We start from the raw sequence: 27875 nt of genomic DNA on the forward strand, positions 1-27875 counted from the left end.
TACAGACATGGTGCCAAAACAAGCCGTGGGTCATAGGCCAATAACAAACATGGCTTCACATCATAGTTAGTTATTGGAAAACAAACCATGATTGGTCTTCAGGGCTGGGTTTGAACAAGCCACACTTATGATTTCGTGCTATATGTGGACCAGGCCAATGTTTCTTTCTGTTAACCATTTTTTATGTTGTCTGTGTGTCCATTTATCCACTTGTGTACAGACTAGTCTATCCAGACATACTGGGAACCACCCCAGAATCATCATTATGTAAGGCAGCCTATTTGACCCACACAAATGGTGTTACGGCATAGCTGGCAGATTGTGGCTTGTATCACTCTAGAAAATGTGTGTGAAGCTTCTGAAGGTGTTGTTCCAGTAGATATGGGGGCCAGATGTAGTTTTCCCAGTGAGGCAGAGCCACAAAGAAAGCATCCTTTCAGGTATGCCACTGTGCTTACCAGGATGGTGAGGAACAATGTGGTGGGAAGGTTGGCATAGTGTGAGTACAGCAGCAGGAGTACCAGATTGACTCAGCCACTGCATCATGCCAACCACCCCGCTCCCTTGAACCTCTCTCTCCTGGTAGACACCAAACAAGCCACTTCTGATGGAGACAGAATTGGCACCATAGCTGGTTGTTGAGGGTTTTTTTTTTAATTGGGTCTGTGTTGTGATCATAGAAGTCTATATACATACAAAAGGCATCTGGAAAAGGCCAATATTGTTGGGTGTCAGGCTAGAGACCTCTGTTTTAGAAAGTAGTGGGCAAAACAATAAATAAGAGAACTTGCAGAGGATGAGGACTGGGGAAAGTGCAATGTGTGAACTGGAAACTTCACGTTTAAGAGAGCAAGTGCTGGCATTAGGACATTTCATTGAGTGCTTTCCTTCTGTCTAACTTAACTCAGCCTTGTAATGGCTGATTACCTAAATCAGTGCTGACCTTGGTATTTGAAGAAGACGACAGCAACCTATTCTTGACAGTTTCTCCTGCAGAAACTGTTTGGCATTCTTTCAACATTGACTGTGGCAATCTTATTTTCAAGCAAAGACAGTGTCTGTAAACAATAGCTGGGTATAGTGTTTGTGCTTCAGCTCTGCTGCTTAAAACCCCAGGGTACTCTGCATTAGGGCACCTCATCTTTCATATTTTTAAAAATAGAGCTAATGGTATAACATTTTGCTCTGTATACAGAGCAGAATGGCATACAGAATGGTATTCTGTCTTTTGGCTGTGTGTATATTTGCTTCCTATTCTGCAGCATAAATCTCTGTTGATGCACACCTGTTTATTGTTTTTAAATTTGTACATCCACACTTCTTCATTTCCCACTGCTTTCCCCAAGGGAAAGCCAGTCTTTAGTGCTCAATCAGAACAAACAGCAATTCGGATTTTCTCCAGATTGACGGTTGTTCCATTTCAGCACTAAAGAGGTTTTTCCTAAGAAAGGAGTGGGGCAAGGGGAAACCCATTCAGACCCATGTTTCTAGGCATGGTTCAAGCGGAAGTGTGGTCAAGCCCTGGTTGTGTGCACACATCTTTTACATACATGAGCAGTTTTCAAAGATTGGAAGTGGCAGCTTCAATTGCATCAGCACTGGGAGGCAAAGCTGAAGCAATCCAACTGTAACAGTGCTATTTTGAAGTCTCCTTGGCATGGAGAAACCCTGTCTAATAGTGAGTGTTACAGTGATTCAGCAGCTAAATATTCCAGGGTCTGTGGGTGTACTTTGTTGCCTCCTTGCTGCCTCAGTGTAGTAGGTCTTCTTTGTTGTTGTTGTTTGTAGTTTACCCTCAAGGAAAAGCAACATTGTGGGAGTTGAACTTGCATAAACTCTCTGCAGAAGGATCACAATATCATCTAATTGCAGAGGAGCTCAGAAGTGATATTTGAGATGATAATTCACATCAAATACATCCCACAATAATATAAAATATGGATTATTTACTGGATGAAATAATTTTAGAATTTGTGGAGAGGTGGTAGGTTTCTTTAGGCTATCAATAGTATTAATATTTAATTCCTCTGCTATGTATCTAATCTATATGATTTGTAGGATGTTGCATTAAATATAGCTTTGGCATGCATGCATGCCAATTTGTCTATCTGTTATTTCACCCCCACAGGGCAAAACTAGCATGGCATTTACTCATAATCTCTTCTGTTTTAGTACCTTATTTTCTGAGCTGTAGTGAAACATTAACATTATGAAAGTGCCTAAGCAATTATAGGTGGGGGGGGATGAGGTGGGGGACACCATCCCCATCTTTTCAGCTGTGTTTCAAGTCCATTCAAAGAGCTGTAATTTTAAAGTTCTTGAGTAAAACTTATCTTATAAATAAACTGTAATGCTGGCAGGAAAGGGAAAGTGTTCATTTTGGATCTATTAAAGAGATGGTTCAAATTTTAAATCCATCATTGTACAGAAGAGCACGCACACACACACACACACACACACACACACACGCCAAATGGCTAGGGACACAGGAAGCTGCTGAAAACTATATCAGACTACTTGTCCATTTAGCCCAATATTTTCTACTCATGCTGGCAGCAGTTCACCAAGGTCTTAAGCAGAGATTTCCCCCCATTAACCTTTTAATTGGAGATTGAACTTGGGACCTTGTAAATGTGACATGTGTGTCCTCCCTCTTAGGTTCAGGTCTTCCTCTGTTATGACTCTGACCCTGAGCAGCAGCCAGGACTCTGAATCAGCTGGATTAGGAAGATAAGTGGTGCGCATTTCAGGTCCTAGCACTGATCTGGAGCTTGTCAGCTAAGATCTTATTGAACTGGAACCCCTAGAGAAAGTACCCTGAGCCATATTTCTCTGAGGAAATGGTCCCCCTTTGTACTCATTAATGCCTATTCATTGCTGCCCAGTGACCAGATGACAATTTAACAAGGCAGGAGCAGATTGAGAAGTGACAGAGTGCTAATCTCCAGGCTAGAAGACCACTCCTTTAAGACTTCCCTCTCTTCAAGAAGGAAGTGGAACTTGAGAGTCTCTCCTCTGTGAAGATCCAGTTGAAACCAATTATCTGCTTGGAGCTGTCCAAGGTCCTGCAACTATTACCAGGTCCTACCAGCCCATTCTAAGGACATGGGTGGCGCTGTGGGTTATACCACTCAGCCTAGGGCTTGCCAATCAGAAGGTCGGCAGTTCGAATCCCCATGACGGGGTGAGCTCCCGTTGCTTGGTCCCTGCTCCTGCCAGCCTAGCAGTTCAAAAGCACGCAGTGCAAGTTGATAAATAGGTACTGCTCTGGCGGGAAGGTAAACAGTGTTTCCGTGCACTGCTCTGGTCCGCAAGCTGTATGCCATCTCCCTCAGCCAGTAAAGCGAGATGAGCGCCACAACACCAGAGTCGTCCATGACTGGACCTAACGTTCAGGGGTCCCTTTACCTTTACATTTACCTGCCCATTCTAAGGTACATTTAGGCATCCATTGTCTGTGGGCTCCTGCCCGTGTTCAGAATACCCTTGTAATTCTTGGTTTGGCCTTTTAAAACGATTACAAGGCAGCTGAATTACACAAAAATCTCATGGCACATACAACTTTCTGTCATGTCTGAGATAGATAATCAAATAGTTGTTGTTGGGGAGACAGATGAAGCAAATGGATGCCTATGTATTACTGCTCAATATACTGCTTTTTATTATGTTGGTTCTTAGCTTATTCTAAAATAATGTATCCAGGGATATTTCATGGAGATGTCTGTATGCTATATTCATATTGGGCAAGTTCTTTATATCGACTGAGGATAGACAAGTTACTCTGTACCCTTGGGAGATCTCCAGAGATATCTTAACAGTGAAAAAGAATGGATTATTGAACTATTAACCTTCTCACAGTATCCACTGGAACAGTGAATAATCTAATGGCATGAGTGCACACACACACAAGAAATCTATTTTTGGATTAGATGATTTTTATTTTTATTTTTGCTATTTGCTCTTCCCCCATGTTAATTGGAGTTGTCCCAGAAGGACTACACAGCAAGGCTCTTACCTGACTTGCCCAGTGCAATCCTTTGTCCCCAACAAGAGCCTCAAGAATCCTGGACCGTCATATCTTAGCAGAGTTTTTTTTAGCCCAGGTTTCTTTTTAAAGTGGGTCATGTTTTATCACACTTAGACCGGTGTGTGTGTGTGTGTGTGTGTGTGTACATGGATATTTAGACATGATTGTAGTCATTCAAAAGTTTTGTCATTAAGATTAAGAGGAAATCCTTAATTCTCAAAGGATTTAAGTTTAATGGACAAATAGTACTTGGAAATATAGAGTTAAAGAAGTCTAAGCATTGCCAAGTTCTGCCATGCAGCAAGGCCATCTGTATAGCAGGCCCCACAGACTGAGAACAGGTAGAGATCAACTGTATTAAAGAAAGTGCTTGCAGAGGAAATAGCTTAAGAAGCCAGCCTTGACATGCTTTGCACTCCGTGCAGCAAGGAGAGAGCTAAACTGCTCTTTGTATTTACAGCAAAGGTCTGTGATGACTGCCAGTCTATTTTCTCCACCAGAAGAGAATGTAACAACAACAACAACAACAACTATTATTATTATTTATTTGTACCCCGCCCATCTGGCTGGGTCTCCCCAGCCACTCTGGGCGGCTTCCAACAAATATTAAAATACATTAAAATATCACAGATTAAAAACTTCCCTAAACACAGCTGCCTGTAAAAGGCACAGAGAGAGTGCATATGCATACATCAGCGTATGACTGTAATGTTTGCTCATCTGTAACCACATCCATGCAATACTTTGCTAATAATGGTAAGTGATGCTCCATGGTGCTGCTGCATGTAGTGCTCATGGTCTGTTTTGATACAGTGCAAGGTTGATGATAAATTAACCATGCAAATTATTCAAGCCACAAGATGCAAAGGGCAAGCAATGAATCCTTATGATAGGTAAGCTCACCTACATGAAATTTCAACCTTCAATTTCAGTGCTGTATATGAGCAATACCCTCAGACAGCCCATTTTATCCTTCCTTCCTTCCTTCCTTCCTTCCTTCCTTCCTTGTATCATTTTTAAAACAAAAAAAAAAAAAAAAATTCCTTCCAGTAGCACCTTAGAGACCAACTAAGTTTGTTCTTGGTATGAGCTTTTGTGTGCATGCACACGAAAGCTCATACCAAGAACAAACTTAGTTGGTCTCTAAGGTGCTACTGGAAGGAATTTTTTATTTTATTTTGTTTTGACTATGGCAGACCAACACGGCTACCTACCTGTAACTAGTATCATTTTTGTTAAGGACGACATGAAACAATACAAACAACAAATATTGAGTATTGGTCACCAGAAACAAAGCAAAATAAAAGTCATGATGTGTTTAAGGCAGTGTTTTTCAACCTTTTTTGGGCAAAGGCACACTTGTTTCATGAAAAAAATCACGAGGCACACCACCATTAGAAAATGTTAAAAAATTTAACTCTGTGCCTATATTGACTATATATAAAGTAATTATCTTGAATTTTTCAATTTTCCCCACGGCACACCAGGCAACATCTCGCGGCACACTAGTGTGCCGCGGAACAGTGGTTGAAAAACACTGGTTTAAGGCATAAAATAATAGCAGCATGTTAAGTTAAAGAACCAAGCCAAAAAGATGTATGAGTCACATGGGGTCTAGGTTTCTCTGGGTGACAGTTAATAAAATAAATAAACACAAGCTAAACATCATTTTGTTTTTGTTTCTCCACACATCATTCTACAGTGTTGTGTAAGTTTATAAACTGAAGCCAAGCATTATTGTTGGAAAACGCCCTGGGGTTCCCTGCAAGCTCCCGGAACTCTGAGCATCCTCCGGTACACGCAGCTCTGGAAAAGGCATCTCCCTTCTCTTCCAGTGCGCTCAGTGACATATACCAGATGGTATATGCACACTACACTTCTGGCATAACACAGCAAGAAGCGTGAGACATCATAGAGCTAATCTACTATTTATTTACACACTATGTACAGACAAAAGCATAATGTCATCCGTTCTCTCCAGCTCCGAGAGAACAGCAGGCACAAGTAAAAGTGAAAGTACATTACAAAGTACATACAGCGGAGGAGATAAAGACTGTCTTCCGTTTCCCACACTCTTCTCAGACAGGCATGTGATTTACACCAATCACAAATGCAGCATTGGAGGAGTGAAATTTCTAACAATTGCTTCTGGATAGCACATCCACCTGCATCTTTCCAGTGTAATCTCATCTCCATGCATCTGCCAAAAGGAGGTTCTTTATCAGATTCTTACAAGTGATATCCTTGTTGTGCCTTCTAAACAAGGAGAACAAAGCTAATTCTAGCACCACTAGAAAGCACAACCCCACCCCACAGCCTCTCCAGATAGGGCTGGACATGCCCCCTGTCGGAAACCTGGGAGAGCTGCTGGCAGTACAGTGTAGACAATATATATATGAACTTGCTCCACATAGAATTCCACTAGGCCTGTTCCATGTTAAGATTTGGTTGGATGACCAAGGTATGACTTTGCACACAGGTAATTTCCTGACTAATATGTTGTCCAATGTTTTAGATAATTAGGACTCTGTTTTTCCTTATTTTTTTAAGCTGCATTAAGAGCCTCTTGTGTATATAAAGCAGGATATAAATCCCTTAAATACATTTTTGCATGTAGGATAATTTAACTGTGAGCCAGCCCAAAGCCACATAGCATAACTGTTGTGTTTCAGTGCAAAATATGGGGTCCAATTTCCCTAAATAAATAATTGGACTCTCTAGTCTTTGCATTTGGGCTATGACCTTGAGTGACAAGCTTCAGCTTGTGGCATGTGTCCAACGGTAGTGTTAAAACATACTGAAAATAAGAATGACCTCCCCTGCACCTTCAGGGAGTGGTTCAAGCAGCCATCTGATCACACAAGCTAGCAATGGAAAAGCAACACTAAGGAACTTAAAAGCTTGTCTCTTTATGTTTTGATGTTCCAGTGCTGGGTGTTTTAAGTTTGCCTGCAATGAGTTCAGACAGGGGAGATTGGCTTATTGCTACATAAAGAGCATTCAGCAGAAAAGCATACTTTTGTAAAAGGCTGGCGACTATAAATTATAAGCAGACCAAGAAATCAGGTTAAATGTTTTATAATGTCATGTTTGCCCATAATCCCTTTCAACTTCTCTCAGAGTAATTACATCCAATTCTGGTGTAATTACTCTGGAGGAATTCAGATGTAATTACTTTGCCATCTTATCTGTGCCAACTTCAGTGCTTACTACTTTGTGTTCATTTTTTTACGTGTCTTCTTTTGTTTTGGGTCTGCCTTGCGCCAGGAGTGATGCAATGAACAAGCTAACAGCAGAAAGGGGCATTCTTTACCATTCAACTGTTTGCCCAGGGTCAACTGATGTATACTTTATGGTCGCCCTCACCCTAGATGACCGGACACGAGGCAAAATGCATGCCTGAATTACAGATGCCTGTTGGAACTATTTGCAACACTGCAATACCAAAATGGGAATTTAAGAAACCAATCTTAGGCTAAATATATTGTAGGGCAGAAAGAATTATGGAAGGTGGACCCGCTCCATGAGATAAAGTCTACATCTGGATTTAATAATGGAAATACTCCTAGGGAAGTTTGAAACTCCAGACCATAGTAGACTGGCATTTAAATACAAAGCAGGCAGCTTTGTGGATTATCCTTAATCCTGATATTTAACCATGCTGGCATCACCTTTGGCTTGTTTGTGTCTAGGGCTCTATACTGTCTGAGCTTCATGGACAAGCTAACTTAGCATGACTGGGAGGCTGAAGGTAACGCACAGGCCAGCAACCACCCATTTCAAACTGGACGCAAGTGAGACTGTTTGTTCCAGAGAAATGCAAGTATTCAAGGGAAATTGGTTCAGGGCAATGCAACCTATCAATCTTCAAGTGCAGCTTGCACTCAGGAGCCAGTCAGGTGGATACGTCAGCTTGTGTATAGGCTCACTGATTTTGCAGCTACTGTGGGTTCTTTGTTCCTCTTCCCCCTTTTCACATTAGTCCTTGTTGTGGGTGAGGCAGTTGGGACTTGATTTCTAGTGATGCACACCATGACCAGTGATGGTATATAGTTATCATACTCACTGATACTGGATGCCTCCTGAAAGCACTCATGAATCAAGCCAGAGCAATGAACAAAGTATCAGACCTGAGCCAGGAAAACCTGGCTTCAAATCCCTGCTTAGCCATGGAAACCAGTCAGTATTTCTTGACCTAACCTACCTCACAGGCCAGTCTTGAGTGTGAAATGAGAAAGTCTATATCCATCTTGGGTTCCTTAAAAGGAAGGAGTTGATTTGGCTGACTGGGCCCCATAGGTACCAAGGTCAGTTCCTCTGAGCCTTGACTTTGATAACGGGTTGGCAGAAGGTTATGGCAACTGGTAATTGGTGGGGAAGAGAGTAGGCAGCAAAGAAATATGCCAATAGCAGTTCTGCAGTTTATGCTTACCAAAGGCAGTTGGAACAGGTAAACTAGTGTCTGAACTGTTTCGCTTAGGTCCAGGTGTAAAATGTTACATAATGGAATGCTTCCCCAGTAAAAATTAATGATCGCTACATATAGAAAACTGGCATGTGGGGAAGAAAACTAGTTTCAAACTCTCCTCCCTGGTACCTAGCAGTCAAAACTGATACAATAAACTAGAAACAGATTTACTGCCTCTTCTGCTGAGTCCTAATCTGAATCAAAGGGAGATCAGCTGGATGATGGATCAGTTCTAAGATTGACAGATCGCTTTTGCAAGCTGCAGAACTTTACTGAGCCCTATATTGATGTTCTGTCCTGGGCTGAAAGGTCCTGCACCCCTGAAGCCTTGTGTCCCTGTGGTACTCTTGCTTCTCAGCTCAGCTCAATGCATAATGCAAGAATATACAGGGGAGTGTGGGGTTTGGATAATTGATGAGTAGATCTCCTGGAAGGCTTGAGTTGTTTACTCAAGGAAAGGAATGGAGAAGAAATTCATTTGGTTTCCTAACCTACCGAATTTGTGCTTCCTGAACCAATGGATGAACCAAAACAAAGGTATCATTTTGAAATCCACACTTCTTAAAATTCTCCAATCTAGAATGGATGAGGAAATGGGGAGAAGTATTGGAAAAATGAGAGGAAATTAAATTGAGAGATTTGTCTAACTCTAATCCAGTGGACGGCATCACTGATTTCAGTATCTGGATTTGATAGCATTTTGTCTTTCACGATCTCCTTCTCTAGTGTAACTATGCCTTTCCCTCAAGACATGTGAGTTCCTAGTTCCTCTCGATCATGGGCAGACATCGATGTATCTATAAGATGGTATAGTACCACTAATAGGACGTGTAGGGAGAGTATACAGGGAAGGAATATGCTGCTATTTCAGTTACATGTACTTAGGCCTGGTCCCAGGCTTGGCTACCATAGGACAGCCTTTGCCAATCTAACACCCTTCATATGTTTTGGACTACAACTCCCATAAGCCCCAACCAACAAAGGCTGCAGTAGGGCATGGGAACTGGCACATAGATAATAAATATATATTTACATTGCAACAACAAAGAAATTGTATCTACACAAACTTAGCAGCCTTTTTTCCTTTAGAAAAGCATACATTCTTAAAAAGTGATCTAAATTTATTATAGTTGCTGCAGAGACAAATCTTTTACTCAATGGCTTGCTGTTGAGTTTAAAGTGGTCAAGTGTGTTGATCATGAGAAATTTAAGCTGCTGAAGAAGAAACATTTTAATGTGCCTTTATTTTTGCTTTAGTCACTGACTTGAGCAAATAGCATAGTAAGTTTCCTTTTACCAAAAAGCTCTTTTAAAGTCAAATGTACTCTGAATTAGCAAGTGCTTTCATGTGGAACTTGGTTAGTTTGGCTGCAATCCTTATTTTCTTGTCGCTTAAATGATTGATCTTTCTATCAGACTTCATGGATTCTATGTTGTGGTTCTACCAGTCATTAGTGCCCTAGTGCCTAATGCAGATAGATTCTTTTAAATTTTTAAATTTTTTTGATGGAGGGAATCTCTGATGGCTGGAAGTTCACAATCAGAATAAAATATTCTGTGCTAGGGGTAGAAGAATGTCACATGGCAGAAAAAGTGATGGCACCCAGGAATCTGTAGAATGCACAAAAGATGCCCACCTTTCCATGGATTTTCAGTGGATTTTGCTTTCTTTGCAATAATGAGTTATGGATCTTACACATGGAGGAATTAAGGCACCATAAGGTTGCATGGGAGGTATTTTATTCTGGTTTCTCTCTCCCACCTGCAACTACCTGAGGCCCTGAACCTCCAGAACAGTGTGGGAGGTGGCACCGAGGACAGCAGGAGGCTGTTTTTCCACCAGTGTGAGCATCCAGTTCTCATAACAAGAGCCTCTGCTGCATCTGGCACACTCCTGGAAACTGAAGGGGTCTGTCTAATCATGGAACAACAGATCTGTATTCAACCCATAGATTTTAACTTTTTCAGTCACTGGAAGTTGTATGGAAGGGAGTCACCAAAGGGGGTGCAGTACATAGTTTCTTCTGATATTGCCAGTCTTTTTGCAACCTGCTAAAAATAGTTTGCTGAAAGCAGAGTTCATGCATTTGCCCCTTTCAGTTTGTACAGTTCCATTGTGACTGTGCTGTGGTGGTTGGGTTGCATAAATTAATTCACAATAAGAGAAATGTGGTCATTTGAATCCACTTAATTTGAGGCAAACTGTCATTTCAAAATCCTGCTATTCTCTCGCCTTTTTTTTTACTTGACATATGAAAGTCATTATCTCTACAGCTGAAAAATTGCCTGGGACTGGTTGCCCAGGTCTTATAGCTTCTATGCTATTACCTAATAATTTGTTTTGCTCTGTTTTCGCAGTATTGTTTTTGTAGGGCTGTCAGCAAATCATTTGATTTTGGCTTACAAAAGTTTGTTGTTGGTGCCTAGGAATTGGAAATGGTTCTCCAGATCTACCCTATTCTTATGCCTCTCCTTTGTCAAAGGCTCCCTTAACTTGTGCCCTGTATATGTTATTTGTTAAAAACTATGCCACCTTTCATAATACCAGATTTCAGGATGATGGAAAGTGTAATACACACCCTGCAACAAAACCCAGGAGTACAGAAGATAAAACTAGCAGACAAACCTTTACAAAAGACTAAAAGTACAATTATATGCATGCCTATATGAAAAAAAAAGATAAAAAGGAGAGGGATGCAGGTGACGCTGTGGTCTAAACCACAGAGCCTAAGGCTTGCCAGTCAGAAGGTTGGTGGTTCAAATCTCCACGATGGGGTGAGCTCCTGTTGCTCGGTCCCTGCTCCTGCGAACCTAGCAGTTCGAAAGCACGTCAAAGTGCAAGTAGATAAATAGGTACCGCTCCAGCGGGAAGGTAAACAGCATTTCCATGCACTGCTCTGGTTTGCCAGAAGTGGCTTGGTCATGCTGGCCACATGGCCCAGAACCTGTATGCCAGCTCCCTCGGCCAGTAAAGCGAGATGAGCGGCGCAACCCCAGAGTCGTCCACGACTGGACCTAATGGTCAGGGGTCCCTTTACCTTATATGAAAAGAAGACAGGTGTGGGCTCTTCCACTTCCTTTTCTATTGTGAGCTCGAGGTCGGAGAGGCTTTTCTTTTGTCTCACCACTTTCCCTAGGAAAACCCGCTGTTTACCACTGAATCAATCAAGTTTTCTGGGGATTAACGTTTGTTCTGATTCAGCAATAAACAGTGGATGATTTCCTGGGGAAAGTGGTGAGGCAAAAGAAAAACCTCTTGGACACGTGTAGAAAACATGGGACAAATGGAAGTGAACACAGGACAAATGGAAACATGGAAAAGTCGTCAGTGTATATAGGATTGCAACCTGAAACTTGTTATAGTAAATCAATACAGTACTTTACAATGTTTGGGTAAACAAAAATGCGTTTGCCTGACAGTTAAATGATAGCAGCCCAAAACCTGCTTGATTAAATCAATAAAATAGCTTAAAATGCCTGGGTTAACAAAAACATGTTTGCCTGGAGGTTGAATGATAGCAGGGCAAGGCATTCCATAATCAGGACCAGTTACAGGTGGGTAGCCGTGTTGGTCTGCCATAGTCAAAACAAAATCGAAAATTCTTTCTAGTAGCACCTTAGAGACCAACTGAGTTTGTTCCTGGTATGAGCTTTCGTGTGCATGCACACGAAAGCTCATACCAGGAAAAAACTCAGTTGGTCTCTAAGGTGCTACTAGAAAGAATTTTCCATAATCAGGACGTTGCTGCTGAGAAAGCTGTCTCGTGTGTAGGTGCTCTTCATACTTCATATGAAGGAAGTACATAGAGAAGGCTGTTGGGAGAAGATCTTAAAGAACAGGCAAATTCATACAGATGCTCCTTCAGGTATTTGGCTCCCAAATTGTTCAGGGTTTAGTATCACCAGAAATTGTGCATGAAATGGCCAATGAAACTAATGATGATGATGATGATGATTCACAACATCAAGTTACAACATAAAAGCACAAAATACATGATAAAAATAAGAACAAAAAAACACAAACCAATATTAACTCTCCTCCCCGCCCATATAGATGGAACTATATATGAATGAATCAGGCTGATTTGACCCAACATGTTGGGACCATTTTGGGATGATTTTAAATCATTCATGGATAACACTATCAATTAGATTTCATTCTGGAGCCTATTAGTTGGTGCCACCCTCTGTACCTCCCCCAATTTCTTCTTCTACTTTTCACTGATGGGTAGGGGATTCTTTGAGCCAAACCGATGTGGATCTGTGCACCTTTCTACATAGACAATAGGTTGGTAAGCCAGCTTTATCTCCCCTTTGCATTATAAATGAACTATAATGTTTCCCAGCATTTGGACAAGGCACTGTGAGTAGCAAGAGATTTAAATTAGCCTGGAGTAAACAAGCAAAGAAAATACATTTCCCCTGGCCAGCAAAAACTGGCTGCTCTGAAGTTCCTTCTTCATTTTAACTGGCACAATAAACTTGTAATAATGGTCCCTTTAAACACAAGATCCAGAGTGTTAGGAAAAGGGGGTGTGCTGGAACAGCTATGACAGAATTCTGACTTGCCTGCTAAGGTCATAGTGAGATCTGTTCAGATTCTGCATTTAAAGCTAAGATCTGCTTCAAATGTAATGAATTGTCCTGTATGGAAAGCATTTCCACGTAGAAAAAAATAATGAAATGTGTGCATTTTGTTGCACAAAGTTGCAATAGGTAGCAATGATCAACTGTGGCTTCCTAGTAGCTTATCTTTTCCTGGCCAGTCGTTTAATGATTGCATTATTCTGTTTTTATTGATGTTTTGCATTTTACTGCTGTACACCACCCTGATTCTGCAGTATAAAGGGCAGCATATTAATACTTTTGTCAGTTAAATAATAAATAAATAAATAAATAAATAAATGTGTGTAAGCACAGCCAAAGGGGGAGTGTGTGTGCTTGTGATAGATAGATGTGACACAATTCCATGCAATTATTTTATTTTTACTCAGAAATGTCTGTATAGGAAATGCATAACATTTCATCTTGTTCAAGGTCTCTGAGAGGAGAGGGGACTTCCAATATCAGCCCCACTGGCACCTTTGCTCTTCGAGAACTAAGCACCAAAGCTCCTCCTTTAGCATTCAGTCCTTTGCAGACTAATTCAGTCCTTGGCATTCAGTCCTTTGCAGATTAATTAAGTCATAACCAGCCCCTGCTGCCCCAATGCTTGGCAAGACATGGCTACAATTCATTGTGATGAGCTCTAATTGTGTGTCTTCTGCCTTGCACATTGGATGGAGGGTTGCATGCTTTTAACTGGGATTCAAAAACTGCACATCCATTCTGTCCCAGTTCTGAGAATTTTTCAACCTGCAAACCACAGACAGGATGATTCATTGTGTAGCAGAGAACTGATAATGTAGAATTTCAGTAATGTGGTCATTTCGTTGTGACAAGAATAGTTCATTATCTCAAGGGAGATCCTGGATTCTTTTCTGTTTCCTCTCTTTCTGTTTTGTCAATCACGGAAGCAAGCAGGATGTGTCTCTAGTACCTGTTCTTAAAATTTTTGCCAAGGAAAGAAGACTGCAGTAGGATATGTCCTATATATCTATAATAACACATTTATTTTGTGCATTTCTTAATGAACCAGAATAATTACAGTGTACAATATTATGTATGTTGGGTTTTTAAAATAAACACACACACACACACACACAGTCCCAGAACCCCGCAGCCTATCTTTTTCCATAGAGAAGGTTGGCACATGGAGGGAGGAGAAAGCACTGGAGCTTCCCAAAGAGGTTCTCTTGATAACAGCTTTGTCATTTTGGTGCCAGAAAAAGACCCTTTTAATTTGCACAGCATGTGCTGTTAACTCTCCTTGATTGTGGTTTCAGTTCTACTGAAATGTATGGCTTTCTTTTAAATGTTGCTCTGATTCCTGCAGTATTTTATATATATTTACTGAGCACCTGATGGGTTTTTATTAAAGGGTGATAAAGAAAGGCTTCGGGGTTGGGAGAAATAAACAAAACTGAGAGATGTTACTTGGGCACAGGTTGTTCCATGCTTGCTTTCATTTTGCTCATTCCATCTCAGAGGAGAGTTTAGCTGAAAAGAAAAGCTCTAGCACATCTCCAGCCATAAAGGTTGGGGCAAGATTTCTCAAGTGACTAATTAAAGGGGGCTTGCCAGAAGTATAGAAAACAAGGAGCAGCATAAATCAAATGGATGTTATTGTAATATAAAACCAGGTGAAAACCTTTAGAAATTTAAATGACAGCAAAGATAAATTTGATGGAAACTATGAACTGTGCACAAATCAAAATTGTAGTGCTATAAGAAATATTACTGAAGCAAATAAGTAAATAAAATCATGCTTAGATGGCAAGGAATGAAGGCAGAATACTCTACCTGGTTTGGGGCCTCTTTGTCGTTTAGTCGTGTCCTACTCTTTGTGACCCCATGGACCAGAGCACGCCAGGCACTCCTGTCTTCCACTGCCTCCTGCAGTTTGGTCAGACTCATGTTGGTAGCTTCGAGAACACTGTCCAACCATCTCGTCCTGTGTTGTCCCCTTCTCCTTGTGCCCTCCATCTTTCCCAACATCAGGGTCTTTTCCAGGTAGTCTTCTCATGAGGTGGCCAAAGTATTGGAGCCTCAGCTTCAGGATCTGTCCTTCCAGTGAGCGCTCAGGCCTGATTTCCTTAAGAATGGATAGGTTTGATCTTCTTGCAGTCCATGGGACTCTCAAGTGTCTCCTCCAGCACCATAATTCGAAAGCATCAGTTCTTTGGCGACCAGCCTTTTTTATGGTCCAGCTCTCACTTCCATACATTACTACTGAGAAAACCATAGCTTTAACTATACGGACCTTTGTCGGCAAGGTGATGTCTCTGCTTTTTAAGAAGATGCTGTCTAGGTTTGTCATTGCTTTTCTCCCAAGAAGCACGCGTCTTCTAATTTTGTGACTGCTGTCACCTGCAGTGATCATGGAACCCTAGAAAGTAAAATCTCTCACGTTTTAGTACCCTCAATAAACCTTGAAGTGAGGCATATTCATAATGCTGACCTTGTGGATTTGTTTGACACCTTGTTAGCAACTGCAGCCAAGTAGTAATGGTCTCTTCGCTGAGCACCGGGAACCTCTGTGGCTTTCCCTGAATGAGTCCATCCTCTGTTGCATGCCCAGAAATCTGACAAACTGAATCCAGTATCTGCCATTCTCGGTTACCTGCAAATGTAACTAGGGATAGAGAAAAAGTGGAATTCTTGTTAGCTGCTCTAAAACTGGTATACTACTTCCTGAAAGTCTCCCACAATTTGAGCCTCGGCATTTTCAAGCAATGCAAATTCCCCCTCGTACCCTTGAACTACCTGATTGCTCCTTTAAAAATAAATAAATAAATAAATCACATTTTCATGTTGCCATTCAAGACATATTGCTGCCTGACGCAAAGAACAAGACAGCAACACTCACCCTCCAGTTTTCTTGGACTGGTAGCTTAATATTACTTGAACACTGGTGGTTGTCTCCACTGCAGCTAAGAGCAGGTGGGTAGTTTAGAGGGTGCAGTGCAGGTCACATGGTGCCCACAACTATGAGCATCAGCAGCTGCTTCAGCACCCGGGGCAGCAAACCCAGGGGCGGAGTTACTCTGTAGCGCGCATGCGCAACATGCTACATACGGCGCATACGTCATTACATTTGACGCGTGTGTAGTGACGCTGCACATGCACGCTATGGAGTGGAGGCAAGCCAGGAAGGGGCGTCAGCAGCCCAAGAGAAGCCCGCCCCTCCCCTCCGCCTGCAGCCTGAGCGGGAAGAAACGAAGCAAAGAACAGTGCTTTGCTTCGTTCCTTCCCGCTCAGAGTGCGGGTGCAGTGCAGGCGGAGGGGAGGGGCGGGCTTTTCTTGGGCCGCTGACGCCCCTCCCTGGCTCGCCTCCGCCCGCAGCCCAAGCAGCAAAGCCATTCGGGTTGCAGGCGGAGGGGAGAGGCGGGGCTTGGCCCGCAGCTCGCCTCCGCCCGCAGCCCAAGCAGCAAAGCGCATGCCGGCGGCTAACCTGCTCGGCGCGCACTTTGCTATTTCCAGCTTGAGCAGAGGCGAGGGGAGCGCCCGCCCCTTGCCTCCACCCGAGCTGGAAATAGCAAAGCATGTGCCGAGCAGGTTTCCGAGCCCTGCCGCCGAGCGTGGCTTTTTACTGGGCATCCACGGGGCTGGCTTGGGTGTCGTGCTGGGGGGTGTGTGCACCCAGAGTGTCACCCCTCCAGGGTGGAACCCAGGACGCACCGCCCCCTTCACCCCCTTCCTACGCCACTTATCAACAGCTCCCCACCAGTCCTCACCCCTGCACTTGCATACCTGAGGCAGCCGTCTCATACTGCCTAATATAAGGACTGGCCTTGCATGTGCAGCTTAGTTCACACTAACATATGCCTGTATGGGGGAGTTATGACAATGATTTGGGACTGCTTTCATGTAGAGAACATGACTACATGGACTTGCTGTGAAGAACAATGAATTATAAAACAGGGTTTGCCGTGAAGGTAATCCAAAATGTTGAAAAGGTCAGCTAGCTGCCTCGCAGGATGTTAGCTGCAAGAAGGTACTACAGGAGGTCCTGTCCTTGTTAAGTTGTCAGTTTTTTTCCAACTATTCTGAAACAGCAAAAAGACCTGAGTATGTTGAATCTGACCCAAACCATAATTTGCTTGTGGAAAGATACTCTTAATGTGGGGTGATGCAGAATTTCTGGAAGTTCTCGTAGATACGCAAAATTGCTATTATGCCCAAAACAAAAAGAAAATAGTGAATTTTGTACAGCAGAGCTTTATAATAGTTACACTTTAATGCTGTAACTCCAAGTGACACCTGTGTTTGATTCCAGAGTCTTGAAGAAACCAGGCCCTTTATTGAATGGAGTAAATGCCATTTAATTACCGTATTTTCCGGCGTATAAGATGACTGGGTGTATAAGACGACCCCCAACTTTTCCAGTTAAAATATAGAGTTTGAGATATACTTGACCACAGATTCTCCACCCGGCGTATAAGACGACCCCCAACTTTTGAGAAGATTTTCCTGGATTAAAAAGTAGTCTTATACGCCAGAATATACAGTACTCTGCATTTTCTTTAATGCAGGGCCGTCTTAAGCCTATCTGGCGCCGTGGTGCAGGGATCCCTCTGGTGCCTCCCATGCCCACGTTCTGTGTGGATCCCTTCCACGGGGATCCCTCGGGCTCCTTCCTGGCTGTCCTGCACCCTCCTCCAGTCCTGTGCAGCGGCAGGCTGGAGAAGCGCTCAGAGGAGTGGCAGCCACCAGGGATCGTGCCCTGCCTGGGACCCCTCAGGCTCCTTCCCCACCGCCCCGCACCCTCCTCCAGCTGCGCCGCTGCCGCCCAGGAGCAGAAGCCCTTGGGGAGGCCGAGTGGAGTAAGAGCAGCTTATGGAGAAAAGGCCACAATCCCCGTGCGCCCCCCTCAGGATCCCCCACATGGGCAGGCAGGCAAGCGCAACAAAGAGGCTCTGTGGAAAGGGAGTGCACAGTGCGCAGCAGTCCAAGAAGAAGTGGGGGGGGGACAGAGGTAGGGAGGGCTGATCGCTGCGCGCCCGGCTCTCCGCCACTGATTGCCTCCTCCTGCCTTCTCCCTGGCGGTGGGAAGGCTGCCGCCCCTACCGAGCCGCCAACGTGGCCCCCGGACCTCTTCCTTGGCGCCCTCCAGAACATGGCGCCGTGGTTCCCCACACCACTAGCCTCTATGGCTGGGACGCCCCTGCTTTAATGTGTACTTGTGCTATTGGCCTAGAAATAAAAACATATGAGTGGGGTCAACCTAACCAGCCCTATCAGCGGAAGCCATACACAAAGACTATCGTAATGGGACTTCCTCTCCTTCTCCCTCTCCTCCTCCTTCTCCCACAATGCCTGTAAATTGGATTTGGGGATTGAGAGCCCTGAGACCAGAGCATGATGGGGGGAGGAGAAGGGGGGAACCTTTCATTTGGCAAGCAGGAATGCTTGCACAGATTAAAGGATTAGAATAGTGGGATGTTGAATTCCAACACACACACACACACACACACACACACCATTTCTGATGCTGCTTTGCTACATTTCCTAAGGGATACATGTGCAGTATAAAAATATTCAAACTAATGAATGGCAATAGTAATTAATTTTACCCCCTCCAGACTGCTCCAAAATGTGACAGATAAACTGCAAGAGCTTCTTGCACTATAGTACTTCAAATGAACGCTAAATGCATTTTCTAAAATCAACACCCAGAAGTAACAATATTGTTGATGTTATAATTCTGTTTCTTTCTTCATTAATTTTTAAGTTACATTTATTTTTATTGGTGGCATAACCAATAAAACCCATTTCGAGACTTGCAGGCCTGTTCCCTTCTCTCTGAAATTTTAAAAATTCTCTTGAGGGGAGGAAGTAGTATACACATACAGTAAACCATTTTTGACAGTTATAGCAATCTTTTCATAGGGAAACAAAAGTTATGCTAGTAAGAGCTAAATGCTCTGAAAGAAGTTTTGGCAGATTTGCTTTGTAAATTTTTTGCCTTTTGTTTAAGAACTAAATCCAGGGAATTGCTGAATAGTACATAACACCTATTTAACAAGCAATCATAAATTATGCAGTTGGCCTTGTCATGTTGTTTTCCTTTAAATGACTGGAAGCATTAAAATCTGCCTTGTGTATATGAATAGTTCAATCCAAAGCTCAATTTTGAGTACTGCTGCTGCCTGGAGTCGTTTCCCATGTTTTTATTCAAACTAAATGTTGTTGTTTATATACCACTTTTGATTTCTAGAAATATACCAAACAAATGCAAGCCAATAGAAAAATAAGTAGTGTGAAACCAATTATAAAAATGTAGCTGCTCATAAAAACTATTTTAGGGCTGCCATATTTCAAAAAGTAAAAACCAGGACACCCCAAAAATTGTTGAGCTTTTATAGGAAAGCCCAAAAGGTGAGCTTTTTTTTAAAAAAAAAACCCCAAAGTTACAAAAAAGGCCAAGAAAAGACAATTTTTCAGCTTACTTGCTGAAAATCCAGGAAAAGCCGCGGCTGATGTCACTTCCACCTTTGAAATTCCAGTAATGTCTGGAAAATCCCAGGTGTATGGCAGCCCTATTTCATTAAAAAGGGGAGAAAGGGAAAAGAAATTCTGATGCCCTCCAGATAGTGTTGGACTACAACTTCCATTGCTCCCCTGCTGACATGGCCAATGGTCAAGGAGGATGGGAGTTTTAGTTCCACGGCTACATGGAGGGTGTAATGTTGGTTACTTCTGATGTATCTAGTTATTAAGCCATCACCAAACAGAAGTTTAACAATATGAAAGTAGCATAAGGTAACATCAACAGAAGTTAACTTGGAGTCAAATAAATTACAGTATGAATTTAAAATGCTGACTATCTCTGGCAGCTCACAACATACCCCTTTAAAAAAGAAATGGTCCTCTTGTAACAAATATTAAAATAGAATATTAAAATATATTTGAATAAAATAAAATAAAAATCACAAATCTGAATAAAGTTATATAAAACCAAAGTGAATAAGGGCATGAAGCAAACTTTGAATTCTGAATCTCCCGGTCAAGACACAGCATTATTTATTAAGACTTTTCTCCTCCCATCAGTTACTACAGTTGTACAGAAAATGTGCAGTTTCCACACTTGTATATTTAGCTTGTCCACCAGAATATTCTGGCAGACTGTCAATGTGCTGTAGTTTCATCAGGAAATCAGTAGTGTTCCACAAGTAACTTGGAGTATTGATGGCATGTGGTCCAAAAATGGAGTTAATAGAACCAGACGGTGATAACATGAATACACAACAATAGTTGCTGGCTTCTTTATTTTGGGTAGTAGATCCCCTGGCCAAGGCTCTTTGGGTGTGTCAGTATAGGATTGCTTCTGCATACCTGTAGCAAATTCCTTCATCAGGATATGTGATTCTTTCTGGTATTCTTCACTAGAGCCTGTAAAATATGGCTGTGTTCTAGTCTTCTGCCGGATCCCATGGAGAAGGCAGCAAGGCAGGAGTTGCAGGACCATGGATAGCTCTGAGTGAGCAACTTGCTCCTGCAGAGGTTGAGAGTAGTCTGAGGGCTCTTAAACCTCAGCCTCCAGAAAACCTCCCCCGTTGCTGAGAACTTCAGTTTCTTAAAGGGCCAACTCTCTGGGCCTGAAATTGAGCACTCCTCTGTTCCCTAGCTCTCCCACCTGCTGTGTGTCTTGCTTTGCTGGAGTAGTGTGGTACTGAGAGAGGCATATGCTTCCTCAAGCTCAGCAGAAGGCACCTGTGAGGATCATGATCTGGCCCCAAAGAACCTGATAGTAGGAGGCTATTCCAGGGGCTCCTCGAACAGTCTCAGGCACAGTGATCTGATCTCCAGCAGCTGGTTGAGAGCCCTGAACTGGGTCTGTTATCTTACATGTCATGACAAATATGGTGCTGGATAATTGCCTCTCAGTCTTTTGTAATGTATTCCAACTTTTTCATGATGACAACAGCTTCTCCTTTTCCAGACTCTTTCATTAAGATGTCAGGACTGTTTCTAAGGCTATAGATGACATTGCATTCTGCTCTGCTGTGATTGTGTGGCCATTTGTTGATTGCCTCAGCTTGGGCTGATGCAGAGTGACTGGCTCAAGGTCACCCTGTGAGTTTCTCAGCTGAGACAGGAATCTAAGCCCAGGTCCTATTTGATGCACGGCTCTGGGGGCTCACAGTTTCTGACTCCCTTGCTAAGGGAGATGTCAGCTCCTTCCTTAAACCTCCTGAGCCTTTTTTTCTGTCTTGCTGGGGGTGGTGGCAGGATTAAAAGAAGCCAATGGTATTCTATTCAATGGCTCTTGCCTACATTTCTCTAATAATAGCCGACACCAAGATTTGCAGCCTTGCTCTTATTCCTTTGTTTCTCTTTGTTTATTCCCTGTTATTCATACTACCCTATAGTATAAACAGCCCTGTAGTTATTGTGAAAGAGTCAAGTTTGTTCATGATGACAAAATTGAGTGTCTTTTCACTGATGATTTACAGGTGTTTGTTTCACGGGATTTTCAGGATTTCTTAGGTGAACAACACATTAAGCATAATGTTGCTGTCAAGGAGTCATCATGGAAAACTGGTTTGTGTGTACAGGTAAGTGTGTACAGCTGCTAAGTGCAGGTTTGCTACAAGAGTTTTGGGCTGAGAGCCTAAACGCTTTTTGTTACACATGGTGTCGAAAGGTTCCCAAAGATATGGATTGTACACCTTATGAGAAACTGCTTCAGAGAAAGCCTTTTCTCATCGGAGAGGAGTCGCATATTACTGGCCTCTGGACTGTTTGGGCATCGGCAGCCAGGGAGTGGCCATAGAGAAGTGCTTTGAGTCTGGGGCAGTTTGGCATTGCCCCGAGCGCATTTGTGACAGTTATCCCAATCTTGTTGGATGGCTCATCCCACCTCAGTCTCGGTTTTCCTAACTGTAATATAGCCAAGGCTATCCTCCTTGTGCTTGCTAATGCCAGACCAATCCCAGAAAGTCATCTGACAAAAGAGGTAAGCAAACTGCATCTTAAACAGGGTTATTGTATGCCTGCATCTTAAACAGGAAACAGTAGGTAACTGGAGCCCCTAAGGTATAGGTGTGGGAGACACACACACACATGTCCAATTGCCGAAGTTGCTTCTCTGATTAAATGGTAAGTGTGGCATTCGGTACCTAAGGAAAAGCTTGCTAATCTGTGCACGTCTGTCCTTTTTCTTGTCATAGCTGTAAGTGGGCACTTCAGCTAATGTCCCTAATGAGGGAGAAAACCACCCAGAGGCAGAGAGCTCTGCATCTGCATGCTTAAAAGTAGGGGCTCTTAGTGCTTGCGATTGTTCAGGAGGCTCTAATGGCTTCTTTCTCTTTTAGTGTGACACACCGCACATTTGTGCCCCTTGTGCTGTAGTCCCTCTGCAGCATTTTGTTGCAAGTTGATCTGAGGTAACCCTGCAGCTGCAGTGTACACTGAGTGAATATGAGAAGCATGAGCAGGTGATCATGTCCTGCTGTCAGCAGCAAAGGCTATGCTTCCTGACACAGCACAGCAACAGAGAAAAAAGGCCAGGTGAATTTGGAAGCCCAAGAAATAAAATTGGATTAGTTTGAGAGAAAACTTGCTTTTGAAAGTGGGTTCAACCAAGGCGAACCCTTGGCACGTAGAGAGATGGACAATGTTCAGACCTACACAGTTTTGTTCTTAAGGATGACAGAATTGCCTTGGATACATGTCTTTGCTTCCCATCTTTTCTTTTTTTTTGAAAATGAGGATTGTCTCTTGGGGCTCTGGCTATGACATCATAGCAGTCTTGCAATTCCTCTGTAGTCAGTCTCTAGAGACTTAAGGATAATGTTACTCAACCCTCAAGCTTCTCTTCTCTGTTTGGGCTGTCAAAAAAAGTGAGTTTCACTCTTGATAAAGCCTTCACATTTTTTTTTACCACAAACACACTTTAATGTAGTCACCTTGTGGCTATATCTCATGTTGTTGTTGTTGCTGTTCAGTCGTTCAGTCGTGTCCGACTCTTCGTGACCCCATGGACCAGAGCACGCCAGGCACGCCTATCCTTCACTGCCTCTCGCAGTTTGGCCAAACTCATGTTAGTAGCTTCAAGAACACTGTCCAACCATCTCATCTTCTGTCGTCCCCTTCTCCTTGTGCCCTCCATCTTTCCCAGAATCAGGGTCTTTTCTAGGGATTCTTCTCTTCTCATAAGGTGGCCAAAGTACTGGAGCCTCAACTTCAGGATCTGTCCTTCTAGTGAGTACTCAGGGCTGATTTCTTTGAGAATGGATAGGTTTGATCTTCTTGCAGTCCATGGGACTCTCAAGAGCTATATCTCATATCTTGAGATAAATATTATTTTAATATGCAGCTTTTTAAAAAAAAAAACATTCACAGAGTAATATGGAAATGGGATGGAACGGACTAATGAATGAATGAATGAAAGTGAAAATGACAAACACAGACATTCATCCTTAAATATTAAAGAAAATGAAAATCCTTTGAGAAAGTTACTGGTGTGGACTGAATTCCCCCACCTTGTCTGACTTTAAGCCATTATTTTCCATCCTTTGCTGGGAGGGAAGACATCAAAGTTCTGTCAAGATGCTGCTGTGTGGCCGCTGGATCTGATATGGTCATTGGACACTGTTGCCTTTTATGGTTATATAGGGGTGGCACTGTGGTCTAAACCACTGAGCCTAGGGCTTGCTGATCAGAAGTTCGGCAGTTCGAATCCATGCGATGGGGTGAGCTCCCATTGCTCTGTCCCAGCTCCTGCCAACCTAGCAGTTCGAAAGCACGTCAAAGTGCAAGTAGATAAATAGGTACTGCTCCGGAGGGAAAGTAAACGGCGTTTCCATGCGCTGCTCTGGTTTCACCAGAAGGGGCTTAGTCATGCTGGCCACATGACCTGGAAAAACTGTCTGCGGACAAACGTTGGCTCCCTCAGCCAGTAAAATGAGATGAGTGACGCAACCCCAGAGTCGTTCGCGACTGGATTTAACTGTCAGGGGTCCTTTACCTTTTAGGGAAGAAAACTACTGCTCTTATTTAATTTTGCTGATTTTGTATTTATTATCCTTAAGGGTTTTTGACATTACTTTTAACCTCCTTAGATTACAAGCATTGTAGCTGTAGATAAACAAACAGCAACCCAGTTCTAAATTTATGGTATTGTGAGAGCTTTTACAGTTGATATTGTGGGTTTTTATTCTGTCAGTAGGTCATGGGCTGTTCAGTACAGCAACAAGAAGGGTTCCGGAAAATAGAATAAAGACTTGTATTATTTCTCTATCAGTTTACAGAGAAATGGATTCAGACCTGGTTCTAAAGCAATTCTTGCCTAGCTGGATATAACCTTCCCTGCAAGATAAGGCTTTTCAGCTGGAACCAGCTCAATTAGTTTTCATGCTTACAACATTTTCATGGTTCTTTTCAAAGGCTTATCTCTGAAAATTCTCTTGGCTGGTTTAAAAATGTGTTCTATAGTGACCAGGGCAACAGATGTCAAGGCCTTTACACTAACACTGGAGTTAATTTAATATGTTTAATGTGAAAGAGCTGCTCAAACTTTAACTCTTCTGAATTTGCTGGTGAGCAATAGGAGGAGGCTTTTGAATAGTCAGTGAAAAGCACTAAATGTCATAACATTATATAAACTGATTACTGGGAGCACATTTTTATCTGTTATGACTGGATAGAAAGAAGGTTATTGAGATGGTAAAAATCTGCTATTAAATAAAATGGAAGCCTGATATCTTGATACTATCATCATTCCAGGATATCTTTAGTAATAGGATGCCTGATATGTTGAAAAATCCTATCCTTCATCACACATGATAACTAGCTGCACCAGATAAATGCATCAAGCAGTATGGGTGGGAAGCTAGTTTCTAATCCTCTGTTTCACACCCAATGCTTCACATTCTATTTTTCCTATTTAGTGGTAATCTCTGTGTACAGATAAGAGTATCTCATATCATCGGAAGTGCATAATTAGTGCTATTTTCACCAGTGCCAGTCCTACCCTTAGGCAGAGGGAGGTATCTGATTTTGGGTGTTATGAAAGGGCAGCCAATTTGCAACCATTTATTATTATTTCGTTTTCATCCCCAGGGAAAAGTTATTCTGCCCCAGATGCCAGAATAATTTGGTCAGCTGTGAGTACTATGAACCTTGATTTGCAGGTGAGAGGGGATCATTTGTTTGTCTACTTGAGGCAGCAAAACATCTTGGGCTGGCCTGCTTTCATTGCAAGTATGTGGGTGTGTCATTCTTGCAAAATGGCCCTCGGTGTACACTGGATCAGGTGCTTATGCTTTCAGTGTGAGAGGCATCTCTAGGATGGAACTTTGAGAAAGAAGACAAGACATTCAGACCCTCTGCCAGTGAACTCTTTTATGTAAAAGATAGTAAGGTAGCTAGGAATTCCATTTGGTGAGTGAGTGGACTGGTGGAGGAATGATAGAATCATATGGTTTCTGTCCTGGCTGTGAATGAAGGAAACACCCCTCATCTCTTCCCTTTTCCACCAGCCTATTTGGTAGAAGTTTTCCCCCCCCTCTCTATATCACTATCTTGGTAAGATGCTACTATCCTGTGTTTCCATGCTGGCTATAGGGGAGGGAGCTTCCTCTTCTTTGAGGCCAGCATAAAAATGCAGGCTACTAGCCTTTGAGTAGGCTAGGGTTTGGGTGTTTTTTTTCCAGGTTTGTAACTTTTCTGAGATTATTTACAAAGCTGCTTTAAAGAGGCATCTGTTTGTGTTTTTCTCTGCATTAAGTTGGAGCAAAATGCACAAATCCTTTGGGTGCCCCATTTGAAAATTCAGTATGCACCAAGTTAGATTGTTTAAGAATTTGCAGGAGTGCAGCCATGTTTCTTATGCACCACAAGTACGAACACATTTATTATGACATAAGCTTTCAGTGACTAGTCTGCTTCATCAGATACACAAAGTGGGATTTTGAGTTGGCAGGTAGATCCACATGGTTGTAGAGTGATAAGCAAATTGTAAACAGTCATGTTAGAAACAAAAAGTACAGATACTGATAATTATATTCAAGCTTAAAATATTGGGGGGGGGGGGACGACGACCCACAGTGACTACTCACAGTGTTGTATTCTGCTAGAAGCACACTATCTCTTTCCTGAGCAGACTTTTAGGGATTGCAGCAGCCCATTTTATGTTACATTTCTTTAATGTAGTGCATGTTTAGTGGCCTTTAAGGGTTTGTTATGATAACTGACTTTAATGTTGGGACTACTTAGCAGCTTTAAAAGCATTTATATTTACATTTTATCTGTGGTTTTTTTGGTAAATTGCCTAACAGAACAGGCAGGCTTTATGTTTCAGAGGGAGAAAGAGGAGGAAGAAACAACCACGAGTGGATAACCTATCCAGGCAGTCTAAATGATACCTCCCCTTTTCTTTCCATTTAAAAATGTATTTCAATATTGCTGCAGGCATCTTTCTCTTCTGAATAGTAACTGGCCTTGCTAATACTGTTTCTTGGCGAGCTGAGGTTCTTTGAGTTTTAACTACTATGCTTTGTAAACTGTAAAAATATCTGTGTTAATATTGCCTTTATTCAAGTTCTGTGAAGTCCAGCATGATCATATTTTGCATTTTGTTCAGAGGAGCCTACATATGAAAAACATTACAACATATACATACACAGCTATATGTTATTGGACACTTCTTCCTAAACCTGACCTTTATATAAATGTGACACTATCAGCATTAATAAACTATGACCTTGGATTATGAATTCACAAATAGGCTCTATCCCAGGGGTGGGGAACCTGTGGCTCTTCAAATGATGTTGGATTCCAGTTTTATACACCAGAGAATGTATGTGCCTAGGGCTTGGAAACATGATATCCTCATCCTGGTTAAAGTTAATTGTTTCAGCATCATTTGCACTTGGGAACATTGGGGGACCGATGTTCCTCTCTAAGCTTTTAGCCTGGTATGGTGGTGGGATTTTCTGTTGTTGTTGATACTTGTACCATGCAATACAGACTTTTTGGGGGGGGGGTGTCTGGGAGAAAATTGTTCTCTGTGTTGAGCCACTGTGATACATTTCTCCCTTGGTGTCTCTTGACCACACTTAATGTGCAGAAAATAGCAAGCCCCTAAGATATTATCTCACTCAAAATGAAAGCATTAAAAGTCAGAAGTTGATAGCTTTCAAACTTTCCAGGTCTCTCCCCCACTGGCATTAATTGCCCTCCTGCTGTGCCAGTTGTGAAGCTGTTTAACATTCAGCACCTGCCTAGTTTGTCTGTCTCGTTTTTTCTGGGGTTTTAATCGTTTCCTGTAAAGCTTCTTTGTAAACCTCCACTGTGTGTGTTGAAATAAGCTTCATAAAGCAGTTGTCACCTTATACATTACAAAAGGTCGCCTCTTGGTAATTCATCTTAACATGTAAATGGAAAATGAAGCCTGGCACTGAATCATGTTGCTGGCCCTACCACACTACAGATATTACTCACCTGATTGGTCTGCCACATATCTTGCTGCCCTTTCCTGCTCACACGTAGTGCAGCTGCCTCATCTCTGAGGCCACTTGATGCCCATACAGAGGAGTGAAGCTTGGCAAGAGGTTATATGAATGTGCATGAAATCCAGCATGTAAACCTGAGAAGCATGATCACTCTCCCAGCTTAAATGGAAGAATTTCCTATCTGGTGTGGGCATAGACACATTGGGATTTTCACACAAACACACACACACACACACACACACACACACACAAACACACACACACACACACAATATTAATGGAATCTAGATTTGGAAGGGACTCTGAGGGGCATCTAGCC

General features: G+C 42.5%; 1 protein-coding gene across 5 annotated transcripts in view; it reads left to right on the forward strand.

Moving 5' to 3' along the window:
• Positions 1–27875, forward strand: part of SUSD4 (sushi domain containing 4) — a 73242-nt gene that overhangs the window by 13161 nt on the left and 32206 nt on the right. The window contains exon 1 of one of the 5 annotated variants that reach the window (XM_033144703.1): positions 22897–22942. The exons of the other annotated variants lie outside the window; for them this stretch is intronic. The gene's annotated coding sequence lies outside the window, so the exon portion shown is untranslated. Of the gene's footprint in view, positions 1–22896; positions 22943–27875 lie in introns of those variants that run through there. 5 annotated transcript variants of the gene reach the window in all.

Source organism: Lacerta agilis, chromosome 3 (assembly GCF_009819535.1).
Source record: "Lacerta agilis isolate rLacAgi1 chromosome 3, rLacAgi1.pri, whole genome shotgun sequence".
Lineage (NCBI taxonomy): Eukaryota > Metazoa > Chordata > Lepidosauria > Squamata > Lacertidae > Lacerta > Lacerta agilis.